Source organism: Oncorhynchus mykiss, chromosome 15, assembly GCF_057628025.1.
Source record: "Oncorhynchus mykiss isolate SJ-2025 chromosome 15, ASM5762802v1, whole genome shotgun sequence".
In the NCBI taxonomy this organism is placed as follows: Eukaryota; Metazoa; Chordata; class Actinopteri; order Salmoniformes; family Salmonidae; genus Oncorhynchus; species Oncorhynchus mykiss.
The window spans coordinates 75644384-75662549 of NC_143036.1; the positions used below are offsets into that span (position 1 = coordinate 75644384).

Genomic DNA, 18166 nt, shown 5'->3' on the forward strand with positions numbered 1-18166 from the left:
TACCGCTGCCCCCTGCCTCCCCTCCCCACTACTCCCCCTAGAGTACCGCTGCACCCTGTCTCCCCTCCCCTCCCCACTACTCCCCCTAGAGTACCGCTGCACCCTGCCTCCCCTCCCCTCCCCACTACTCCCCCTAGAGTACCGCTGCACCCTGCCTCCCCTCCCCACTACTCCCCCTAGAGTACCGCTGCCCCCTGCCTCCCCTCCCCACTACTCCCCCTAGAGTACCGCTGCACCCTGCCTCCCCTCCTCACTACTCCCCCTAGAGTACCGCTGCACACTGCCTCCCCTCCCCTCCCCACTACTCCCCCTAGAGTACCGCTGCCCCCTGCCTCCCCTCCTCACTACTCCCCCTAGAGTACCGCTGCCCCCTGCCTCCCCTCCCCACTACTCCCCCTAGAGTACCGCTGCCCCCTGCCTCCCCTCCTCACTACTCCCCCTAGAGTACCGCTGCACACTGCCTCCCCTCCCCTCCCCACTACTCCCCCTAGAGTACCGCTGCCCCCTGCCTCCCCTCCTCACTACTCCCCCTAGAGTACCGCTGCACACTGCCTCCCCTCCCCTCCCCACCACTCCCCCTAGAGTACCGCTGCCCCCTGCTTCCCCTCCCCACTACTCCCCCTAGAGTACCGCTGCACCCTGTCTCCCCTCCCCTCCCCTCCCCACTACTCCCCCTAGAGTACCGCTGCACCCTGCCTCCCCTCCCCACTACTCCCCCTAGAGTACCGCTGCCCCCTGCCTCCCCTCCCCAATACTCCCCCTAGAGTACCGCTGCACCCCGCCTCCCCTCCTCACTACTCCCCCTAGAGTACCGCTGCTCCCTGTCTCCCCTCCCCACTACTCCCCCTAGAGTACCGCTGCTCCCTGCCTCCCCTCCCCACTACTCCCCCTAGAGTACCGCTGCTCCCTGCCTCCCCTCCCCTCCCCTCCCCAATACTCCCCCTAGAGTACCGCTGCACCCTGCCTCCCCTCCCCACTACTCCCCCTAGAGTACCGCTGCCCCCTGCCTCCCCTCCCCAATACTCCCCCTAGAGTACCGCTGCTCCCTGCCTCCCCTCCCCACTACTCCCCCTAGAGTACCGCTGCACCCTGTCTCCCCTCCCCACCACTCCCCCTAGTGTACCGCTGCACCCTGCCTCCCCTCCCCACTACTCCCCCTAGAGTACCGCTGCACCCTGCCTCCCCTCCCCACTACTCCCCCTAGAGTACCGCTGCACCCTGCCTCCCCTCCCCACTACTCCCCCTAGAGTACCGCTGCACCCTGCCTCCCCTCCCCACTACTCCCCCTAGAGTACCGCTGCACCCTGCCTCCCCTCCCCACCACTCCCCCTAGAGTACCACTGCACCCTGCCTCCCCTCCCCACTACTCCCCCTAGAGTACCGCTGCACCCTGCCTCCCCTCCCCAATACTCCCCCTAGAGTACCGCTGCACCCTGCCTCCCCTCCCCACTACTCCCCCTAGAGTACCGCTGCCCCCTCCCCTCCCCACTACTCCCCCTAGAGTACCGCTGCCCCCTCCCCTCCCCTCCCCACTACTCCCCCTAGAGTACCGCTGCTCCCTGTCTCCCCTCCCCACTACTCCCCCTAGAGTACCGCTGCCCCCTGTCTCCCCTCCCCAATACTCCCCCTAGAGTACCGCTGCCCCCTGTCTCCCCTCCTCACTACTCCCCCTAGAGTACCGCTGCTCCCTGTCTCCCCTCCTAACTACTCCCCCTAGAGTACCGCTGCTCCCTGTCTCCCCTCCCCTCCCCTCCCCACTACTCCCCCTAGAGTACCGCTGCCCCCTGTCTCCCCTCCCCACTACTCCCCCTAGAGTACCGCTGCACCCTGCCTCCCCTCCCCTCCCCACTACTCCCCCTAGAGTACCGCTGCTCCCTGTCTCCCCTCCCCTCCCCTCCCCACTACTCCCCCTAGAGTACCGCTGCCCCCTGTCTCCCCTCCCCTCCCCAATACTCCCCCTAGAGTACCGCTGCTCCCTGCCTCCCCTCCCCACTACTCCCCCTAGAGTACCGCTGCACCCTGCCTCCCCTCCCCACTACTCCCCCTAGAGTACCGCTGCACCCTGCCTCCCCTCCCCTCCCCACTACTCCCCCTAGAGTACCGCTGCACCCTGCCTCCCCTCCCCACTACTCCCCCTAGAGTACCGCTGCCCCCTGCCTCCCCTCCCCACTACTCCCCCTAGAGTACCGCTGCACCCTGTCTCCCCTCCTCACTACTCCCCCTAGAGTACCGCTGCACCCTGTCTCCCCTCCCCACTACTCCCCCTAGAGTACCGCTGCACCCTGTCTCCCCTCCCCTCCCCACTACTCCCCCTAGAGTACCGCTGCTCCCTGCCTCCCCTCCCCACTACTCCCCCTAGAGTACCGCTGCACCCTGTCTCCCCTCCCCACTACTCCCCCTAGAGTACCGCTGCCCCCTACCTCCCCTCCCCAATACTCCCCCTAGAGTACCGCTGCCCCCTGCCTCCCCTCCCCACTACTCCCCCTAGAGTACCGCTGCACCCTGTCTCCCCTCCTCACTACTCCCCCTAGAGTACCGCTGCTCCCTGCCTCCCCTCCCCTCCCCACTACTCCCCCTAGAGTACCGCTGCTCCCTGCCTCCCCTCCCCTCCCCACTACTCCCCCTAGAGTACCGCTGCCCCCTGTCTCCCCTCCCCACTACTCCCCCTAGAGTACCGCTGCTCCCTGCCTCCCCTCCCCTCCCCACTACTCCCCCTAGAGTACCGCTGCACCCTGCCTCCCCTCCTCACTACTCCCCCTAGAGTACCGCTGCACCCTGCCTCCCCTCCCCACTACTCCCCCTAGAGTACCGCTGCTCCCTGCCTCCCCTCCCCTCCCCACTACTCCCCCTAGAGTACCGCTGCACCCTGCCTCCCCTCCCCACTACTCCCCCTAGAGTACCGCTGCACCCTGCCTCCCCTCCCCAATACTCCCCCTAGAGTACCGCTGCCCCCTGCCTCCCCTCCCCACTACTCCCCCTAGAGTACCGCTGCCCCCTGCCTCCCCTCCCCACTACTCCCCCTAGAGTACCGCTGCCCCCTGTCTCCCCTCCCCACTACTCCCCCTAGAGTACCGCTGCCCCCTGTCTCCCCTCCCCACTACTCCCCCTAGAGTACCGCTGCACCCTGCCTCCCCTCCCCTCCCCACTACTCCCCCTAGAGTACCGCTGCCCCCTGTCTCCCCTCCTCACTACTCCCCCTAGAGTACCGCTGCACCCTGTCTCCCCTCCCCACTACTCCCCCTAGAGTACCGCTGCACCCTGCCTCCCCTCCCCTCCCCACTACTCCCCCTAGAGTACCGCTGCTCCCTGCCTCCCCTCCCCTCCCCACTACTCCACCTAGAGTACCGCTGCTCCCTGCCTCCCCTCCCCTCCCCACTACTCCCCCTAGAGTACCGCTGCCCCCTGTCTCCCCTCCTCACTACTCCCCCTAGAGTACCGCTGCACCCTGCCTCCCCTCCCCACTACTCCCCCTAGAGTACCGCTGCCCCCTGTCTCCCCTCCCCACTACTCCCCCTAGAGTACCGCTGCCCCCTGTCTCCCCTCCCCACTACTCCCCCTAGAGTACCGCTGCCCCCTGCCTCCCCTCCCCACTACTCCCCCTAGAGTACCGCTGCACCCTGCCTCCCCTCCCCACTACTCCCCCTAGAGTACCGCTGCTCCCTGTCTCCCCTCCCCTCCCCACTACTCCCCCTAGAGTACCGCTGCCCCCTGCCTCCCCTCCCCTCCTCACTACTCCCCCTAGAGTACCGCTGCACCCTGCCTCCCCTCCCCACTACTCCCCCTAGAGTACCGCTGCCCCCTGTCTCCCCTCCCCTCCCCACTACTCCCCCTAGAGTACCGCTGCACCCTGCCTCCCCTCCCCACTACTCCCCCTAGAGTACCGCTGCCCCCTGCCTCCCCTCCCCTCCTCACTACTCCCCCTAGAGTACCGCTGCCCCCTGCCTCCCCTCCCCTCCTCACTACTCCCCCTAGAGTACCGCTGCACCCTGCCTCCCCTCCCCACTACTCCCCCTAGAGTACCGCTGCCCCCTGCCTCCCCTCCCCTCCTCACTACTCCCCCTAGAGTACCGCTGCCCCCTGCCTCCCCTCCCCACTACTCCCCCTAGAGTACCGCTGCACCCTGCCTCCCCTCCTCACTACTCCCCCTAGAGTACCGCTGCTCCCTGACTCCCCTCCCCACTACTCCCCCTAGGGTACCGCTGCACCCTGCCTCCCCTCCCCACTACTCCCCCTAGGGTACCGCTGCACCCTGCCTCCCCTCCTCACTACTCCCCCTAGAGTACCGCTGCTCCCTGACTCCCCACTACTCCCCCTAGGGTACCGCTGCACCCTGTCTCCCCTCCCCACTACTCCCCCTAGAGTACCGCTGCCCCCTGACTCCCCTCCCCTCCCCACTACTCCCCCTAGAGTACCGCTGCCCCCTGCCTCCCCTCCCCACTACTCCCCCTAGAGTACCGCTGCCCCCTGCCTCCCCTCCCCACTACTCCCCCTAGAGTACCGCTGCACCCTGTCTCCCCTGCCTCCCCTCCCCACTACTCCCCCTAGAGTACCACTGCACCCTGCCTCCCCTCCCCACTACTCCCCCTAGAGTACCGCTGCACCCTGCCTCCCCTCCCCACTACTCCCCCTAGAGTACCGCTGCACCCTGTCTCCCCTGCCTCCCCTCCCCACTACTCCCCCTAGAGTACCACTGCACCCTGCCTCCCCTCCCCACTACTCCCCCTAGAGTACCGCTGCACCCTGCCTCCCCTCCCCACTACTCCCCCTAGAGTACCGCTGCACCCTGTCTCCCCTCCTCACTACTCCCCCTAGAGTACCGCTGCACCCTGTCTCCCCTGCCCACTACTCCCCCTAGAGTACCGCTGCACCCTGCCTCCCCTCCCCACTACTCCCCCTAGAGTACCGCTGCACCCTGCCTCCCCTCCCCACTACTCCCCCTAGAGTACCGCTGCCCCGTCTCCCCTCCCCTCCCCACTACTCCCCCTAGAGTACCGCTGCACCCTGCCTCCCCTCCCCACTACTCCCCCTAGAGTACCGCTGCACCCTGCCTCCCCTCCCCACTACTCCCCCTAGAGTACCGCTGCACCCTGCCTCCCCTCCCCACTACTCCCCCTAGAGTACCGCTGCACCCTGCCTCCCCTGCCCACTACTCCCCCTAGAGTACCGCTGCACCCTGCCTCCCCTCCCCACTACTCCCCCTAGAGTACCGCTGCCCCCTGTCTCCCCTCCCCTCCCCACTACTCCCCCTAGAGTACCGCTGCACCCTGCCTCCCCTCCCCACTACTCCCCCTAGAGTACCGCTGCACCCTGCCTCCCCTCCCCTCCCCACTACTCCCCCTAGAGTACCGCTGCACCCTGTCTCCCCTGCCTCCCCTCCCCACTACTCCCCCTAGAGTACCGCTGCCCCCTGCCTCCCCTCCCCTCCCCCTAGAGTACCGCTGCACCCTGCCTCCCCTCCCCTCCCCACTACTCCCCCTAGAGTACCGCTGCACCCTGCCTCCCCTCCCCACTACTCCCCCTAGAGTACCGCTGCACCCTGCCTCCCCTCCCCTCCCCACTACTCCCCCTAGAGTACCGCTGCACCCTGCCTCCCCTCCCCACTACTCCCCCTAGAGTACCGCTGCACCCTGTCTCCCCTCCCCACTACTCCCCCTAGAGTACCGCTGCACCCTGCCTCCCCTCCCCACTACTCCCCCTAGAGTACCGCTGCACCCTGCCTCCCCTCCCCACTACTCCCCCTAGAGTACCGCTGCACCCTGCCTCCCCTCCCCACTACTCCCCCTAGGGTACCGCTGCCCCCTGTCTCCCCTCACTCCCCTCTGTATACGTGTCATCTTGGTGGGCTGTTCATGTGTCTTGTTGTGTTTATTTATTGAATGTCTTCACTTCCAGAACTTTCTTCCTGACTCTCAGTGTACATCGTTACACCTTCACTTTTCCCTGAAGCATTACAGAAATAAAAACAAACCACTGAAGAAAATACAATCTTTGAGTGTTTTGAGTGAGTTTTGAGTAGAGACACTGATGAATGTTAATTAGACGATGATACAGGGTAAATAACATGTCATAACTGACAGGATAAATTACATGGATAAAATTCTACCATCAAAACTGAGAACAACTTTAAAATAAAGGGGAAGTTTATTCATTGTATTATTACTGATCCATTGCAGATTATCCTACATGTCAATCAAACTGTGCTGTGTGAATCATATTGCCTCCTAGACTCTCAGGCTGTGTTCCAAATGGTACCCTATTCCCTATGGGCCCTGGTCAAAAGTAGTGCACTACATAGGGTTAAAGGGTACCATGTGGGACACAAGCCAAGCCAGACACACAGGAGACACACAGGACTCAGGACATCACATTACATACATACACATGGGCAACAGCATCTTTTATCAACAATACAGCATCATGAGGACAGTTACCACATAATGATATGACATCATTAGAGCATCACTGTCAAAGTGAAAGGGACAGACTGATAAAAAACACCACTTAGAAAATCACTAGACAGTAACATCTGACAGTAGTGTTTAATGTCCAGCAGCAATACTAGTAGTATCCCATCCTATTATTCTCAATGATGCATTTTATACTAATTTCATTCATCACTAAAGGCATTTGAATTAGAAAGAAGAGATTGTCGTGAAAAATATAATAATTTAATGCATGAATTTAGCTAAAAACTATAAACCATCATAAGAGTCTTTGGAGTCAAACAGTAAAACTCAGATGAAAGACACCTTGGAGATCCTGATATCAACACATTGTAACGTTGTTCCTTCTAACAGAATGACTGTTCCACCTAGTAGTCCATCACATTGTAACGTTGTTCCTTCTAACAGAATGGCTGTTCCACCTAGTAGTCCATCACATTGTAACGTTGTTCCTTCTAACAGAATGACTGTTCCACCTAGTAGTCCATCACATTGTAACGTTGTTCCTTCTAACAGAATGCCTGTTTCACCTAGTAGTCCATCACAGAAGTAGGTGGTCAGTAATGGTTCTTGTTTTGCAGTCAGCCAACTAAGTCAACTGGTTCAGTAAGTCTTAGATTGCATATATGATATGTGACTTGAAGGTTTTTCCTGAAACAGTCCATCCGTTTCCAACAGTGAAAACCCAGCCCACATTTAATAGTAGATACTTGATGTGTTTGTGGTGCGTAGACCAAAGACTGATGAGTTATGAACAGAACAATGTGGAAGTTGAGTCCATTGTGTTCATCCATCCTTCAGCAGCCAGCCAGCCTCCAGTTGATTCATCACCATCCTGCAATGTCATATTTCAACCAGCAGGGGTCACTGATTCTACTATCTGAATTGTATCACTGTTCAAAGATGCCTCTGCCTTATCCAAGGTTCTTCCTCCATTTCATGGCTTAAGGTAAACAGACAACACATGCATGAATCCAGATTATTATTTATCAAAACCATTTATAAAACACATCATCCACAGACTGATAGTCTTCCATGGTCTTATTCCAAAGTCAAGTCCTTTGGAATCGTATTGGAGATACTGGATCTTTCCACGGTCAAATAAAGCTTGTTTCCTTTTGCATAGAAACACTAGAATGTTCTCTTATCAGACACTGAAGAAGAAGAAACCAAAAAGCCCTTTCATGGTTTTAGAACGGTTGTCCAAAGAAGAACAACTTTGAAGGTTGTAAAGTCATCAAACATCTGAAGTCAACATCTCTCTGTGATTGTAGTCATTAAACATGGAGTCAGTCAACATCTCTCTGTGATTGTAAAGTCATCAAACATGGAGTCAGTCAACATCTCTCTGTGATTGTAAAGACATCAAACATGGAGTCAGTCAACAGCTTATTCCTCTCAGTCCAACAGCCAAAATGATCAATATCATAACTTAAATCATAGTCATATTGATTGATAAAGATGACGCAAACAGCAGCAGGCATGCTAAGTTCAGGGATTCTGGAACATTCCAGGGAGATACCAATTCAGAGGGGTGGGCGGGGTTTAGGCTAGGTAGTTGTCTGTCTGTCATCGGAAGACCAGCGTGGAGGTCTTGAGACAGGTGAAGGAGGCAGTGAGACAGGTGAAGAAGAGAGAGACAGACAGGTAGAGCTGCGATGCATCTCCACACTCCTTGGCGTTTTCCTGAAATCATTTGTTAACACAGTTACAGCCAGTGGTATAATGAAAAGTGTTATTACACAAGGAGAAGTGCTAACCTTTCTTCTTCTTGGTCCTCCCATCACATGAAATAACTGTGAAAACTATGATTTTTTGTTGTTGTTTATCCTTCATTTAACTAGGCAAGTCAGTTAAGAACAAATTCTGATTTTCAATGACGGCCTAGGAACAGTGGGTTAACATGTTCAATCCATTTGGTTGATTTAAAAATACAGTTTATAAAATACCCGTCCAGCATCACTACTCTGGACGGCTCTGACTTAGGTATTTGTAGTTATCCACATATTCTATGTGTCTGGTTAGACTGTAAACTCTCCTTCCAGACTCACATTAAGCATCTCCAATCCAAAATGTAAATCTAGAATCGGCTTCCTATTTCGCAACAAAGCATCCTTCACTTATGCTGCCAAACATACCCTCGTAAAACTGACCATCCAACCGATCGTCGACTTTGGCGATGTCATTTATAAAATAGCCTCCAACCCTCTACTCAATGTTATTGGATGCGGTCTATCACAGTGCCATCTGTTTTGTCACCAAAGCCCCATATACTACCCACCACCTCAACCTGTACGCTCTCGTTGGCTGGACCTCGCTTCACTCTCGTCGCCAAACCCACTGGCTCCAGGTCATCTACAAGTCTCTGCTAGGTCAAGCCCCACCTTATCGCAGCTCACTGGTCACCATAGCAGCACCCACCCGTAGCACGCGCTCCAGCAGGTATATCTCTCTGGTCACCCCCAAAGCCAAGTCATCCTTTGGCCGCCTTTCCTTCCAGTTCTCTGCTGCCAATGACTGGAAGGAACTGCAAAAATCACTGAAGCTGGAGACTCATATCTCCCTTACTAGCTTTAAGCACCAGCTGTCAGAGCAGCTCACAGATCACTGCACATAGCCAATCTAATAAAAATATCCTGTGTATCCTGTCTGAGGGGAACCTGTATTCTGTTTCAATTTCTGGATTCCATAGGATTCAGTCTGAGTTTTCAACATTGGGGAAATCATGGGGCCCTACAAGCCCTTATGTGAGTTACAAAGAAAACACAGACATTTCAATATATTGACATACCTTGTCAATGTATTCTGGAAAATATGGTCTGTCCAGTACTCAGGAACGTCTGAACACCTATACCTAAAGAAGAGAAGTTGTATTAAAATCTATGACAATGTCAGGAAAATAACACTCAAATGACTTCAGCTTTAGATAGCTAACGTAAACTCGTACATCGCCTTGGTCCGTACAATTGCCCTTATTTTAGCGCCCCAAAAACATTGTAAAGCACAATTTCTCCCCTTTCCAACAGAATAAATTACATGACCTAAACGCTGCCCGTTTCTGCATAATTCAAGCAGGCAATGAGCTCCGTCGGGTCTTTTTAAAAATGGCGGGTGGGGAAGCGAAGCTAATGCGTGAGAAGGAGAGATGTGTGGGAAAACTGCTTTTTTCCCCACTCGCTGTCCAACTTATCACCTTATCGCCTCTAAAATGTAAATAAAACACTATTAAAGAGTTTATATAACGTGTCATTACATACCTATTGGAAGGTTTGTGTCGAATTTTAATTGGGTTTTTAGGGCGGTGCTAAAGTGATCTTAGAAGTAAACAGCGGCTTTGAGAATGATGATAGAATGCAATGATGACGAAAAAAATGACTAGGTATCCCCCCTACTGTCCATTTCTTGTTTTTAGAGGATGATAGAAGTGCTACACCTGGTGGAGAGAGATGGTAAGACAGAAATAGTTGATTTATGCATGCTGTACGTTACGACATGACAGATCAAGATGTAACAGAGGGTCCATTTTTTCAACTTTTCTCCAATACTAGAGAGCCATTACGATGTTGATCAATGCATGAATAGAAACCTAGTCCGGTTTTGACTTAGTTTTCTTTCTAGCTTCGTTTGAATGTCGCGGTTGCACAAGTTTGTACGGAATGGGGTGAGTTTACATTAGCTTGCCTAGCAGGCAAACATTACCTTGCAGGGGCACATGTGTTCAGCTCTACTGTAATGTTGCTGACGATGCATTTTGGTAAGCTAGGTAGCTAATATGTTACAATGCTATTTCGGTTCATATGCTATTTCGGTACACAAAAATGACAAAAGTTATAAACAGCACTGAGGCACGTAAATGCACTGCTAACTTACTAGCTAGTAGCATGCACACCACTAGCTAACTATACAGACATCATGGAAGTTAACTAGCTAGTTTATCAACGTGGAAATATATAACTTACTCTGGCAATATAACTAACTAAAGGCTGTTCGTACTTGAAGAATATTATTTAACGAATATTTTTTGACATTTCGTTGAAAATATGTGTAAATAAATCCAAACTACATTCCAAGTGATAGTTTGGTCGTTACCTGCCACATTGCCTTTCCAGAGGAGAAAGATCAAGACGACGTCTGTTGAAATGTTCCAAGCACAACTGACGTTCATAACTAGATCTGGCATGTCAGTCCAACACAATAATGATCATTTCAACATCATATTTTTAAGTTGTTGGTTGATACTTAGAAATATTCGTTCAAATTTAGCAGCATATTACCTTGGATTCTTTTTCAACACATAAATTAAGGACTATAATCTAAAATGTGTTCAAAAGCAGAAACCTATTATTTTTAGTAAAAAATCACTTGATTTTCTTTTGCAATATTTACTATGCCGGTGGTTCATTTTTTACAGAGTATAACGATTATGAATTCGGAGGACAGAAATGATTAAATATTGTAGCGACCCAGACAGACAGACAGAAAGCTGTGTGTTATGTGTCAGGTATTAATTAGTTGGTTGTGTAGTACTTACCAGTACCCAGTGTTCGCGGGGTTCGACATGCCAATCAACCTGCTATCTGCCAATCACGGGAATGCCTGGAACGTTCTGATGCCGGGCTTCCTGGTGGTTGGTGGAGAGGCGTGGAGGGGGGTTGGGCAGGGAGCATTGGAAGATAAGACCAGGTTTAGACGTTGTTCTCTCTCTTATGTCTGGCTTTCACAAGAGAAGGTCACGGTTGGTTTATAAGGTATCCTTCATTTATTTGTCGTGGGCTGCGGCCAAACAGTAGCCTGTGTGAAGTTGGGTTAATAAACCGTACATTCGTAAACTCAACCCTCTGTCTGGACAATTGTTCCTTAATGATCTAGTCAGGTCATTACAATATTAAAGCATTAGACCTCTCACTAAAGGCATCAGTCATACAAAAGTTATACTTAAATCCAAACTGGTTCTCTAGTAAATTGGTAGGAATGTCTCATCCTATGTTCAAGAATGGCCTTTTCCCCTTTATTCAGATTACACCTGCTCACTTTCGGTTGTTTGAAAAGGAAATAATCTCCATAAATTCGTTCTTTTTTAAACAAGCCTTAGAAAATAGGTTGTAATTTCAGTTTAATCCACCTGAAAAGACAGAACAAATAATACAATACTAATTGATTAAAAAAACATTTTTTCGAATAAATATTTAAAAAAGGTATAATTTCAGTGAATGACATCATAAATAGGACTGGTGGAGTTGTCACACATGCAGCTAACACAGACATATGTAAATGTCTGCTCTACCCAAAATTACAACCAACTAATTGCAGCATTACCACAAAAATGGAAGAGGCAAGTAGAAGGGGGGAAAGTAAGGAACTTGTATGTCGGCCCTGTATTAAATAACGTAAATGGTTAAAGAAAAGTGTGATAAATAAAAACATTTACCAATTTAATTGAAGGACCAAAAAACTGACAGCTGTGCCATATAAATGGCAAAATAGTTGGGAAGAGATTTTCGATGTACCCATTCCATGGCACATGGTTTATGAATTGATACGCAAAACAACCGCGGATTCAAAACTTCGAATTTTTCTATTTAAATTACTATACAAAATTATTGCAACCAATCGAATGTTATATATATATATATATGGGGGATACAGTCTTCCCAGCTCTGCAGATTCTGCTGTGAGGAGGCAGAGTCATTAGGTCATTTATTTTGGTATTGTCTATATGTAGCTCGTTTTTGGTCACAGGTCCAGGAATGGCTGAAGAATTGCAACATTTGCCTCGAACTAACGCTGCAGATCGCAATATTGGGTGATTTGAAAAGCCATAGTCAATCAATCAATAATATAATAATTATTTTACCACAAATGTTTATTTTTAATTTACATTCTGTAGAAGCTATGAGAAAAGAAAGGTTCAGTACTTTTGTGAAGCATCACAGCACAGTTGAAAAATATATGGCAAATAGAAATCCAAAATGGATGGTGTTGAGAGATCGATGGGAGGGGTTGGATGGAGCTGAAGGGTGGGACTAATAACAAGATAACCAATGTAAAACATACGGGTCTGTAAAATGTATAAAGGTTCAGAAATGTGAAATAGCACAGTTACAAATAGAAATCAAACTGGATGGACATCAGAAATAGAGGAAGGACTAAAAACAAACTAAATATAACTATTGTAAAATAGATTGTGTCTGTAAAATGTGTATAAGATGTTTAAACTGAAGGCAGTAGCCTATGTCTTATTGTTTATTAGTTTACACCAATTGGGGGAAGGGTGGTAGGGTTTGGGGGGTACAATGACATTCTAAAAGAAAATGTATGTCTATCTATATAGGTCTGTGTATGTATGTAAAAAAAAGTGTGCAAAGCTGTCATCAAGGCAAAGGACACTCAAGGACATTCAGATTCAAGTCCCGAAGCCACTCCTGCGTTGTCTTGGCTGTGTGATTAGGTTCATTGTCCTGTTGGAAAGTGTACCTTCGCCCCAGTCTGAGGTCCTGAGCAGGTTTTCATCAAGGATCTCTGTACTTTGCTCTGTTCATCTTTCCCTTGATTCTAACTAGTCTCCCAGGCCCTGCCGCTGAAAAACATCCCCACAGTATGATGCTGCCACCACCATGTTCAATCTTGGTTTCATCAGACCAGAGGATCTTGTCATGATCTGAGAGTCTTTAGGTGCCTTTTGTCAAACTCCAAGCGGGCTGTCATGTGCCTTTTACAAAGGAGTGGCTTCCGTCTGCCAGCTCCACTATAAAAGCCTGATTAGTGGAGTGCTGAAGATATGGTTCTCTTTCTGGAAGGTTTTCCCATATGCAGAGAGGAACTCTGGAGCGCAGTCAGTGTAACCATCTGATCTTGGTGACTGACCAAGGCCTTTCTCCCCCGATTGCTCAGTTTGTCCTGGCTGACAGCTCTGGGAAGAGTCTTGGTGGTTCTAAAATTCTTCCATTTAAGAATGATGGAGGCCACTGTGTTCTTGGGCACCTTCAATGCTGCTAAAACGTTTTTCATCCATTTTAGAATGAGGCTGTAATGTTACAAAATATTGAAAAAGTCAAGGGGTCTGAATACTTTCCAAATGCACCGTATCTGCCTCAATGTTGCTGGACCCCAGGAAGAGTAGCTGCTGCCTTGGCAAGAATGGATGTGGATCCTAAATAAATATAAATACCAGTCAATTGCCAGGGTTAGAGCTTCCATGTCTGTTCTATTCATTCTTATTTCTATGGTCAGGCCATAGGGTATTACATGTAAACAAGATAAGCGAAATAAACACACGAATTATTGAATAAGTCATTGGTTAATAAATGAGAAGGAATTCCCGAAATATTAAAAAATAATAACATGCAAAAATAATACAGGCCAAAGCACATCAGCAGTTTTATTTACCCCACCAACACTGCAGAAGGCCGATCCACTATTAGACTATATTTCTCTATATCAAAATGTGTAAAACCAACACTGCAGAAGGACGATCCACTATTAGACTATATTTCTCCATATCAACATGTGTAAAACCAACACTTGAACACTGAGCCCAACCTCCAGTATGTTACGATAATATTTATGTTCATTTTAAAATAGGCCAATCAGAAAGTGGCGTCAGGTCTCCATGTCGGATTCCTCCAGTCCGCGCCTTCGTGTCAGCTGAACTGCGCTCCTGTCTTCACCCCACTGTCAGCTACAAGACAAACATGACATATAAAACGTGTGGTGGCCACAGAATAGATATATCTAGTCGAGGGAGATGAACACAGGAAAGAGTAAGACGCGTATGTAGAAGAAGCCTGCTGGATTATTTTATATAAAACGGCATAACAGTCTTTATGGTCGCAGGTTCCTCATATATAAGTAGCCTGTCCTACAGTATAGGGACAAATATACCTCGTCCAAAGTCTTGGATAGTTTATTGACCCACTAAAGTGGTTCGTTGTCGAACTTTACTATGTGGGAGCGAATCTACTTTTACGCATCATTGATTTGATGCGTTTTCGTAATTGTTAGTCTCGTCCATAAATGATGTCAGTACACTTAAGCTGATTTATTAGAAATTGCTTCACTAATTCAGTCATTCATTGATGGTTCGATTGTCTGATTGATTAATACACTTCGTTGACATATTAAACTACAGGTGCAGCCATGACTGGAAGGTTGATGCTTGGCATTGTTGCGTCACAATATAAAATGCCTCTGATGACGTAATGATCAAACACCAAGCTGCCACTGGTGAAATGAGGATCATTAGCTGATTGAACTGCAAGGTGAACGGTAAGTACCCCCGTCCGCCTGTTTATCGGATAAATGAGGGGATAGACAACAGATTTATTGAGCGCCAGATATAGCTAGGCTTTTAGAAATGAATTGAACAAAGTTGTTAAATTTTAATGAATATACCTTGTCCCAAATAATTATTTCAACTCAGAACTGAATTTGATGATATTAGACAAGAGACTTTAATAACATGAAAAACATTTCCCCAAATACTAAACAAAGTTGTTTCTGTGACTCTCTCTTTATAGAGTTTAATGGTGCTGAAAGCCACTTCCTATTCCAAGTATTCAAGACTAGAAGGAGCATTCTGATTAGAATCCTGCAGACCAGTGAATGATGAATAGGAGGCCCAACCTGAATGGGTCTGGAGGACCAAGGTCCATCGGTGTTCCGCTACTCTGTCCTTCTAACAGAGTGCTGCTGGAGAGAGAAGAGGTCAGCCAGGCCCCAGTGATGGCCTCCTCTTTCAGGCCCTCAGCGTTCCCCTCCCTGCATGTTGTACCTCGTGCTCCCCCTCCTGACGAAATCAGGCCCAAGAGGCCCACAGCTGCCCACAGAAAGAGGAGAGACCTCCAGTCCCTGGTTCCAGTCCAGGATGGATGTCGTGAATCTCCCGGTTGGTTTAACAGCAGCAGCTCCCAGCTACCTGCCAAAACCAACAGACGCAGGCGCAACAAGGAGCTTTCCTTCACTGAGGTTCTGAAGAACTACAAGCTTCTGCCTGATTCACGGCCCAACAGCCCAGAGAGCCTGTACCAGAATGAGATGACACCTAGAATGCCTGTCAGCATCACTAGACCTGAGGGGAGGCCTAGCAACCCTCAACGCCAAACTAGACGGCCTGTTAGCCCCGTACGCCTGGTCCAACCTGATGTACAGCCTTCCAGACCTGAGGGGAGGCCTAGCAACCCTCGGCGAACCACTAGATGGCCTGTTAGACCAGTGGGCCTGGTCCAGCCTGATGTACAGCCTTCCAAACCTGAGGGGAGGCCTAGCAACCCTCTGGGCCCCACTAGACGGCCTGTTAGACCAGTCGGCCTGGTCCAGCATGATATTCAGCCTTCCAGACCTGAGGGAAGGCCTAGCAACCCTCGGAGCACCACTAGGAGAAAAGTTAAGCCTAGTAATCCTGTGTGTTCCGTTATGCTCGAGTCCCAACCTACCAGTCTTGTGAGCATCACCACCAGCAATGTGGACGTAGTCCAGCCTGAGTCCCGTCCTACCTGCCCTCTGACCCTGGAGGAGCCGGCCCTTTCAGAGTCATGCAGCTTCAGCAACAATGTGTTTGTTCTCTCCATGCCGAAAGCTGCCCAGCCAGAGGAGGCTGCCAGAGGGAGCAGCAGCCCACCCAGGGACATCATCAGGCCCGAGGCCTTCGTCCAGACAGGACCCCTGCTGGCCAGGAGAGCCCAGCGGGATGCTCCTCCTCCAAAGAAGGTCCCCAAACCCCCGGTGGCCCCCCGGCCCAAACTGCTGCCCTCCCTGGGCCAGGGCAACGTGTCCCTTGTCAGTGCCAACGCCTGGGATGAAAAGACCAAGAAGAAGAGAAAGAAAGGTCAGCACTTCTCTTTGTGCAATGACACATTCTGTCTATGAATATATTGTCAATATTGTATATGTTGTTTGCTGATGTACGACCAGGAAGGTGATTTTCATGTTTTTAAACATTCATAAATGAATTATTAATAAATGAATGTAACCTCATGTAATGTAATTTAAAGGAGTCAGAGTCCAGAGGTCTAGCCTGGGTCTGAGGCATATCCCCCGTGACCTAGAGCTGGCCATGATGAGACCCCGTCTGGTCAAGTCAGCCGTTCCCTCCCAGCAGCCCTACCAGCCGTGGGACGACGAGGACGAGGTGGACATCTACGCCCTGAGGCGAACAGCCTACATGTGCCCCATGTACGACCAGGAGGAGAGCAGCGTCAGGGGCAACAAGAGGGTGGCAGTGGAGGACCTGGACAACATTCCTTTCAGAAGGAAGATCACCTTGTGTTATTTCATGGGGGGTCGCAGGGTCATGCTGCCAAAAGACTACTAACTCCACCCCCCTCAATATCCACAACAACCCCCCTTTGTCCCTGACAGCGAAGAACAGGACACACACAGAGAGACAGAGTGGACACCAACAGGGCCATCAAAGGGACAGAGACCCTCTCAGTTGCTGTCTCCCCTCATCTCTGATACACCAGACTGGGCTGTCCTCTACCACACTCACCTCTTCTCCCCCAAGAGGACCCCTGCTCCCTGCCTCCCCTCCCCAATACTCCCCCTAGAGTACCTCTGCACCCTGCCTCCCCTCCCCACTACTCCCCCAAGAGTACCACTGCACCCTGCCTCCCCTCCCCACTACTCCCCCTAGAGTACCGCTGCACCCTGCCTCCCCTCCCCACTACTCCCCCTAGAGTACCGCTGCCCCCTGCCTCCCCTCCCCTCCTCACTACTCCCCCTAGAGTACCGCTGCACCCTGCCTCCCCTCCCCTCCCCACTACTCCCCCTAGAGTACCACTGCACCCTGCCTCCCCTCCCCACTACTCCCCCTAGAGTACCGCTGCACCCTGCCTCCCCTCCCCTCCCCTCCCCCTAGAGTACCGCTGCACCCTGCCCCCTGCCTCCCCTCCCCACTACTCCCCCTAGAGTACCGCTGCACCCTGCCTCCCCTCCCCTCCCCTCCCCCTAGAGTACCGCTGCACCCTGCCTCCCCTCCCCTCCCCACTACTCCCCCTAGAGTACCGCTGCACCCTGCCTCCCCTCCCCACTACTCCCCCTAGAGTACCGCTGCACCCTGTCTCCCCTCCCCACTACTCCCCCTAGAGTACCGCTGCACCCTGCCTCCCCTCCCCACTACTCCCCCTAGAGTACCGCTGCACCCTGTCTCCCCTCCCCACTACTCCCCCTAGAGTACCGCTGCACCCTGCCTCCCCTCCCCACTACTCCCCCTAGAGTACCGCTGCACCCTGCCTCCCCTCCCCCTAGAGTACCGCTGCACCCTGCCTCCCCTCCCCACTACTCCCCCTAGAGTACCGCTGCACCCTGCCTCCCCTCCCCAATACTCCCCCTAGAGTACCGCTGCCCCCTGCCTCCCCTCCCCACGACTCCCCCTAGAGTACCGCTGCACCCTGCCTCCCCTCCCCACTACTCCCCCTAGAGTACCGCTGCACCCTGCCTCCCCTCCCCACGACTCCCCCTAGAGTACCGCTGCACCCTGCCTCCCCTCCCCACTACTCCCCCTAGAGTACCGCTGCACCCTGCCTCCCCTCCCCACTACTCCCCCTAGAGTACCGCTGCACCCTGTCTCCCCTCCTCACTACTCCCCCTAGAGTACCGCTGCCCCCTGCCTCCCCTCCCCACTACTCCCCCTAGAGTACCCCTGCTCCCTGACTCCCCTCCCCACTACTCCCCCTAGAGTACCGCTGCACCCTGTCTCCCCTCCTCACTACTCCCCCTAGAGTACC

At 51.9% G+C, this 18166-nt stretch overlaps 1 long non-coding RNA gene and 1 pseudogene across 1 annotated transcript; both read right to left on the reverse strand.

Annotated features, from left to right (window-relative positions):
- Positions 1 to 6122: 6122 nt before the first annotated feature.
- On the reverse strand, positions 6123 to 9299 carry LOC149978196 (uncharacterized). Its single transcript, XR_016486910.1, has 2 exons — positions 9235 to 9299; positions 6123 to 8129 (listed from the first exon to the last, which is right to left on the reverse strand). It is a non-coding gene; the product is annotated as an uncharacterized LOC149978196 (long non-coding RNA).
- Positions 9300 to 14083: 4784 nt separating this feature from the next.
- On the reverse strand, positions 14084 to 16343 carry LOC149978197 (uncharacterized; annotated as a pseudogene).
- Positions 16344 to 18166: the final 1823 nt, after the last annotated feature.